Raw genomic sequence first — 7,443 nt, 5'->3', positions numbered from 1 at the left:
ATAGGTGTGCTCCAACACACCTGGCTCTACCTGCATTTCTAATAAGATTTTGGGAACAAATTTTTTGTATGAGACAGAGTATAAATGATGTAAGTCTAGACATGCTTGTAGGTCAAAAGTAGTAAAATACCAGCACTTTCATAGATCAGCCTAATAATAAATAAATAAATAGTATAAGAAGCACTTTGATTGTTTAACCCTTCTTTTTCCTCTCAAGAGAGACTGCAAACAGTCACCAGTGCTGTAACAGTGACAGATGTAGTGCTATGCTTTTAGAGAAGGAAGTGTGAGTGGCAATGCAAGGGCTTGTTAAGGGAGGTATCAGTTGCTAATTGTTCATAGTCATCAAGTAAAGAAAATAAATAACTTCTAGACAAGGGAAGTGATATAAGAAAAGCAGAAAAATTAAGGAAAACATCATGCTTAGAAGTCCCAGAAACACAGGATAAATTTTTTCTAAAACTGCAGCTTAAAATGAGATCATAAGTATAGATGAATGGGACTTCATGTATCAGGTCAAGTAACTGTGACATTTTGCTGAAGGTGATTTGAAGTCAATAAAGGTGTGGTATGATGCAATCTGATGTGTCATTTCAGGACAGGGATGGAGGTGAAGGTTAGTTGGGAAGGAGAAGCCAGAGAAATAGCTCAGCGGCACAGCACCTCCCCGGCAAGTGCAAGGTTCTGAGTTTGATTCCTGGTACCAAAAAAACAAAAACAAAAACAAAAACAATAACAAAAATGTTGGGAAGGTGGAGGGAAAGAAAAACCCTGTAGGAAATACTTCACGTTTTACAGAAGAGAGTTTCTTGACTACTTTTGTGCACTTTTAACAATGGGAAAAGATCCTTTAAACTTCACACACTAAAAACTTCCAAACTTTGAGTAATCAAATATAAAAATGTAGGCAAGAAAAGGGATTTACAGCCAAGGTGTAGAGCAGGTCTCTGACTAATACTAAAGGGAGAGTAGCTTGAGTGATACAATTTGCCACAGTTCAAGGTTGTCACCTGAACTGGTTACACTGACATCCTTTGAGGTTCTTGCTACATTCAAAAAGAAGTACCAGTTTTGGAATCTTAAAAGTAAAATGGCACCTTAGAGGTTTCAGAGTCTAGACTTGTTTTCTATGTGAGAATTTTTTCCTAACATTTAATAAGCTTGAAAGTAGTTATTTGGTCTTGTGCTTGAATAGGCCCTTGAGCATCTAATTTATTCTCAAGACAGATCATTCTATTAAAAAAGGAGGGAAAGTGTTTTGCCACTGTTCTTGTTTGCCACTACAAAGAACAGAACTTGAAACATGGAAAAAAGAATCTGGTTAGCCACCTCAAATAAAGTCCTTTCAGTTTTAAACTGAAGTATCTATAAAGTTACATGACTCATCCTAGTGGGAAAAAAATTGCTTGAAACTGTAAGGAACAATAACCTCTTCAGCCTTCTGATATCCTGGTGCATTCAGGAGGTAGTTGATATCAGTTTGAAAGTATTTATACTGACCTCTTTTGTGGAGGAGTTTAACAGAAGGAGTCAGAGTAGAGACATGACATTCCTGGTTTTGGCAGTCCTTCAATCCCATGTTTCACCAGTGCCACTAATCAACCTTTGTGTACGAAGTTTCCAGGGATGCAGAACCAGGAATGAGTGATTGTTCTGTGTAAGAAGGCGATTGTGTGGAGAGGGAAAATCTATGCGTGAGCAGTCTTAATCCTTTGGTACAGTCTGCAGCACATGCAAATTCTTCTGTGACTAATGATATACATGTTTTCAACGAAGTTCTATTAGCCTGGTACAAGTGGAAAAATTCCTCGGAGTAACTGGCAATAGTATGTGTATTATTCATGATGTAACTTAGATGTCAACTAAGATAACAGATGAAAATGGAAGTTTCTAAAAACCCAGTTATTACACTATGGGATCCTTACATGATTTTATGTATCTCTTTTGAGAGTCAGAGCGGTATGTAGGAACTGGGTTTCTCTGTGCCAGGAGAGATGTTCATTGTAGTCTATGCTCAAGGTGACCACTGTAACACAAATGCATCCGTCCCTTTCATCGTGCGTTCTCAACACAAGTGGTATCACCCATGAGAAGATGAAAGTTTGTTTGTGGGAAAAAATTCTCCTATACAGATAAAGAACAGAGAGTTTATATATAACAGTATATGAACAGATGTACGATACACATAAGCTATTGAAATTTCATGGGAAACCATAAAGAAAGAAATATAAAAAGGCTACTGAATGCTTCCTACTGTTTTACATTTGTTTAGAGTCGACAAGTATGACATCTCATGGTGTTGTGTAACATGGTGGTCCTGGGTGAGAGGAGAGATTTATGACTTTAAGTCATGTAATGCCCTGAACTTCTGCTTTCCTGGAGCTGATATAGATCACCTCCCTGTGGCATGCATGCTATCCCTGTTTCTTTCAGTGTAATCTAAATGCATAACACACTCTTTTCTTTATCCTTTTAAAAGATCATAGACAAACTGTATAAAATTCTTCATTGTTCTCAGTCTCCTTTTTTCATAAACACAAGGGCTATGACATTACATGGAAATAAAAATACGATATTTTCTTCATGACACCTTTACTATTCACCTTAATCTATGAATTCTCCTATTTCTATTATCTACAGGTAACAACTTACCCTCTTTCATTTTGCACCTCAAAAATTCTACTTCTTAGATTAGCTAATGTGCAAACTTGTTATCATTCCTGCTATGATTTAAGCTTTCAGAAGTCAGTATCCATGTATCATTCATCTTTATGGCTTCTCCAGTGTCTCATACCATGGCAGTGAACTTCACACAAATGTGGGGGTGAGGTTAAAAAGGAGAGATGCTGTAAGAGAAAATTTCAGTGTGAATTTTAAGGATATTAAAATTTTAGATAAATAATGACTTATGAAAAGAATTCTATTAGAGTGGATCATTCTGTTAGGCAATAATACTGCACGGTCATTCATTATATAACAGGTGCAAGTCAGTTTTAGCTGTAAATTATAAATGGGGCCATAAAACATAAAAGTGAAACAGGTCAGAATAAAACGTGTGTGCAGTTGTTCAAAGAGAAACAGGCATATAAGGAGGCGATGCATGGCAAACTGAGCTGGCCTGCACATGACAGGACAGATAAAGACAAGGGAACAGAGTTCAGCTCTATGATATAGAAGAAATACATTTGTGATCAGTTTTTATTAGAAATCTTTGTTCTGCTTCTAATATCTATTCTATTTCAATCTGTGTTGCTTCTCAAAGCACTCCCCTCCCAGAAACTATGCAGTCTTCAAAAATGAAAAAGCTCTTTGTTCGGGGAAATTGAGTAAATGGGACAGAGCTCGTTACGTGTACAAATGTAACGTTATGATTGTAACATCTTTTGATGTCTGTTCATTATTAGTTATAACACAGCTGAATAAAATGCAACATTCTTAAGTGTATTTAATCTTTTTTAGGACCAAAAAAATCAATATTTCAGTCCTGAAAATTCATGGGCAATTCATAACATCAGCAAACAACTTCCCTCTTGAAGAAACTCAACTGTGTGAATTTTTCCCCCTTTGGTGTTTTCAACATTGAAATGTTATTCTTATCTGATAATTTGTATTTAAGGACGTGAAATTAATCTCTATGTGTAACTTTCCTGTTTGTACCATCTATTGATTTTTGTAAAGTTTGACTCCTCTTTAATCACTCAACTTTCCCAATTAATTTGTCAAATAATAAAGATATTGGCCAAAAAAATAAAATTTTAAATTATGCACAGAAACTGAATAAACTTGTCAGAGTCAAAATTCTATCTTAGAGAAGTAAATAAATAAGAGGCTCAATTCTCTGATTATCTGATTCCTAACTTCTCTGATAATTTATTTTTTCTGGTTATAACTATTATACATGTACATATGTCTATATATTATGTATGTACACACAATATTTATATATATGTATATTGTATAAAAATACAGTAAGTCCCCAACTTGAACAAGTTGTGTTTGTGGAAAACATTGGTGAGTCAGATTTGGTTGTGATCCAACAAGTGAGTCTTAAACACTTTGACAAAATATAAATATATACTGATTTACATTTCCTAGCAGTCCCCTCCACATCATCACTGCTTTTCCTCTTCCTTCCAGACATGCTGGCCTCTGACTGAGCACTCTACAGTGTCCAGCAGATGTATGAGCTATTTTCACAATTTGTTTGCATCTGCAAATGTTAGTAATGCTAGGTTTGTTTGTACTGGTACAAGCTTGCAATTTAGATGTTCGTTAGTCGGAGACTTACTGTCATGAGCAGCTAGGTTAGGTAGAAATATTATAGGCAGTCAGGTAGGGCTGGGTCCTTCAGGGAGTCAGGACAAAAGGTGAAAATGTATCACCACTGTGGCCAGAGATGTGTCTGGGCCTCAACAACGAAAGGACCGGATGAACATACTCTCCAAGGATGAGATAAATGGTAACAGCTGATCTAATAAAATCTAGATAGGAATCAGTCACCTCAGTGTACAACCAAACCCCTGGATCTACCATGTACCTGAGAAGTTCTTTGTTCTTTCCATGCCTGTCCGCTCACTACATGACTTGCTGCCCCATTGGATCAATATTATCTAAACAGCTGTACTTATAACCTTATTAGTTGATCATAGCTGTAACCCACATTGTACACACGTCCTTATGCTCTTTGAAACTTCCCCTGAGAAGTGGGGTCCTCAGGAACTGGGGGGTCCCCTCCAGTTCCTTTGATAGGAGCTTTCTATCCCTCAATAAATATTTCCTACTCTTAACCTCCATTGTTCCTAGAATTTGTCTTCGATTTTACCTTTTTTTTTTTTTTCTTTTTGGTACCAGGAATCAAACTCAGGACCTTGCACTTGCCAGGCAGGCTCTGTGCTACTAAGCTATATCTCTGGCCCCATTCTTCGATTTTAGAGAACATAAACTTGGCCTAACAGATATGTAACAAGTTGGGAATTATAGTATTTGCCTTACATCATATTTGGAGGTTCTGATATCATCCCTGTATCATTATTGTATTACTAGTTAATGCACTGCCATGCAGCCTGATTTTTTTCATTTAATAAGAGTACGTATAAATCTTTCTCATTCTTTTAAACAATTTTACCATGTTTAATAGGAAAACTATTCTTTTGTTGGTAGACATTCAAGTAGTATCTAATTTTTAAAATTTTTATTCATTTGCTCATTCAGTAAGTACTGATTTTCTGTTACGTGCCAGGTCTCTTTGAGGTGTTCAGGTTGAGTGCAAAAAAACCCAAATGTATTCCTAGCATCTAAGACTCCAGACTTCCAAGAGGCAACTACAGGGAACAGTACAAAAAGTGAACCCATGACAAAATGACATAATTTCAAATTTGCTAACTGCCACTAAGTGAACAAAAAACAGAGGATATTCGAGGTGCCCGCTTCGTACAAGATACTCGGGACAGAACTCAGTCATGAAGTGATATTTGTGATCCAAAGAAGAAATATGCACTTGCTCGAAGTGTGGACGAAGAGCATTTCCAGCACAGGCATAGCACATGCAAGGCCGCGTGGCAGGGGCCCGGAGTGCTCAAAAAACGGAAATAAGGCTACTGTCTCAGGCGCCGAGAGAGGCAGAGAGTGCCACAAGCTGCTGCACGGGGACCAGAGAGCAGGGGTCAGGTGGTGCAACATATTATATGTCCCTGTAGGATGCTCTGATTTTACCCTAAATAAAATGGGAAACTGCTGGCCAAAAACCTGACACAATACGATGTATGTTAAAAGATCTATGGCTGCGGTGCATAAGAGAATGAACCGGAAGGACCCAAGACGGGAAAACAGGAAAAGTAATTATATTTAAATGAGAAATGGTGGTAACTAGATTACAGTGATGGAAACAGAAATGGACAAATTTAAGGCATATTTTATAATTTAACATTGTGGTAGAATTGATAAAGCACTGTAGCTGATCTTTCCAACTCGGCAAGCTTTTAAATTATGGGATTGTTAGCCTCCGGCAGCAAATATTGCTCATGATCTATTGCATATATTATCTGTTTCCAGTTAGAGTTAGGGTGGTTTGGGGTTACTGGATGGTGTGTCATGGCTCAGAAGCACATTGTGAGAACAGTGACAAAATGAATAAAGTAATAAACACATTTTCGAAGTTTCCAAGTTTCTATATAAATATAAAGGTTTTTTAAAATCCTCATATTTTTAATGGTAATAAAATACACATAACTTGAACTATTAACATGTAGTCAAACACACATAATATTCAGTATTTTTAACTGTACGATTCAGTGACATTCACATTTTCTGCATTTATCACCAGGATTCCTTTTCAAAATCTTTTTATCTTACAAAACTGAAACTTTGTTCCTAGTCCTTCTTCTGCTTCTTTCTCCTGGCAACCACCATTGTAAGTTTTTGTTGGCAAGATTTTTGATTACTCTATTTCATACAGAAGTAAACTCCTGTAGTATTTGTTCAGTTGTGACACTTCCTTCCTTTTTAAAGCTGAATAATGATCCATTCTATGTAAACACCACATTTTATTTCTCTGTTTACCCACAGCAGTAAACACTTGGGTTGCTTCCATCTTTTAGCTATTTAAAATAATAATGCCCTGGCCAGGCATGGCTGCTCATACCGATAGTCCCAGGTTTGGAGACCGAGGCAGGAGGATCATCCTGAGTTCAAGGCCAGCCTAGGCTACATAGCGAATTTAAGGCCAGCCTGGACTATATAGCAAGACCTCATCTCAAAACAAAAAATACTGTTCTCTACATGAGTGAATAAATATCTCTTGGAGATCTTGCTTTCAATTTTTTTGAGTTAAAATCTCATTGGAATTGATATTGATTTTTCTATAATGAAAGTTCTAAATTTTTGTATTGCTTAATGCATAATATTAAGTTAGGGACCCTGAAAAGGAGGGAGTTGGTAGTAGTGTGATGTAGAGAACGTAAAGGCAATGCAGTATACTCAGCATAACGTAGGAATGTAAACTTACCTCTTTGTAGCTTTTTGTGGCAGAGCAAGTTCAGGTTTCTGAGTCTTAGTTTTCTCATCTGTAAAATGGGATAATGATACTTTCTCATGTTACAAAACTGCTGTGAGGTTATTAAATGGGAAAATGTAGTCAAAGTGTAGGCTGAAATAAGTAATAGTTCAACAACCCTATTTGAAAGCTCACCAGTGACTATTACTAATATTTCTTTATTGCCTGGTGTGGTGGCTCATGACTATAATCCCAGCACTTGGGAGGCTGAGGCAGGAGGATCATTGTGAGTTCAAGACCAGTCTGGGCTAAAAAGTGAGCTCAAGGCCAGTCTGAACTGCATAGCGAAACCCTGTCTCAAAAAGACCAAAATATCTCTCTGTGTCTCTCTGTCTCTCTGTCTCTCTCTCTCTCTCTCTCTCTCTCTCTCTATATATATATATATATATATA

The sequence above is a fragment of the Chinchilla lanigera genome, unplaced genomic scaffold (assembly GCF_000276665.1).
Source record: "Chinchilla lanigera isolate Chin_1 unplaced genomic scaffold, ChiLan1.0 scaffold00018, whole genome shotgun sequence".
Lineage (NCBI taxonomy): Eukaryota > Metazoa > Chordata > Mammalia > Rodentia > Chinchillidae > Chinchilla > Chinchilla lanigera.
This window is presented reverse-complemented; position numbering follows the sequence as displayed.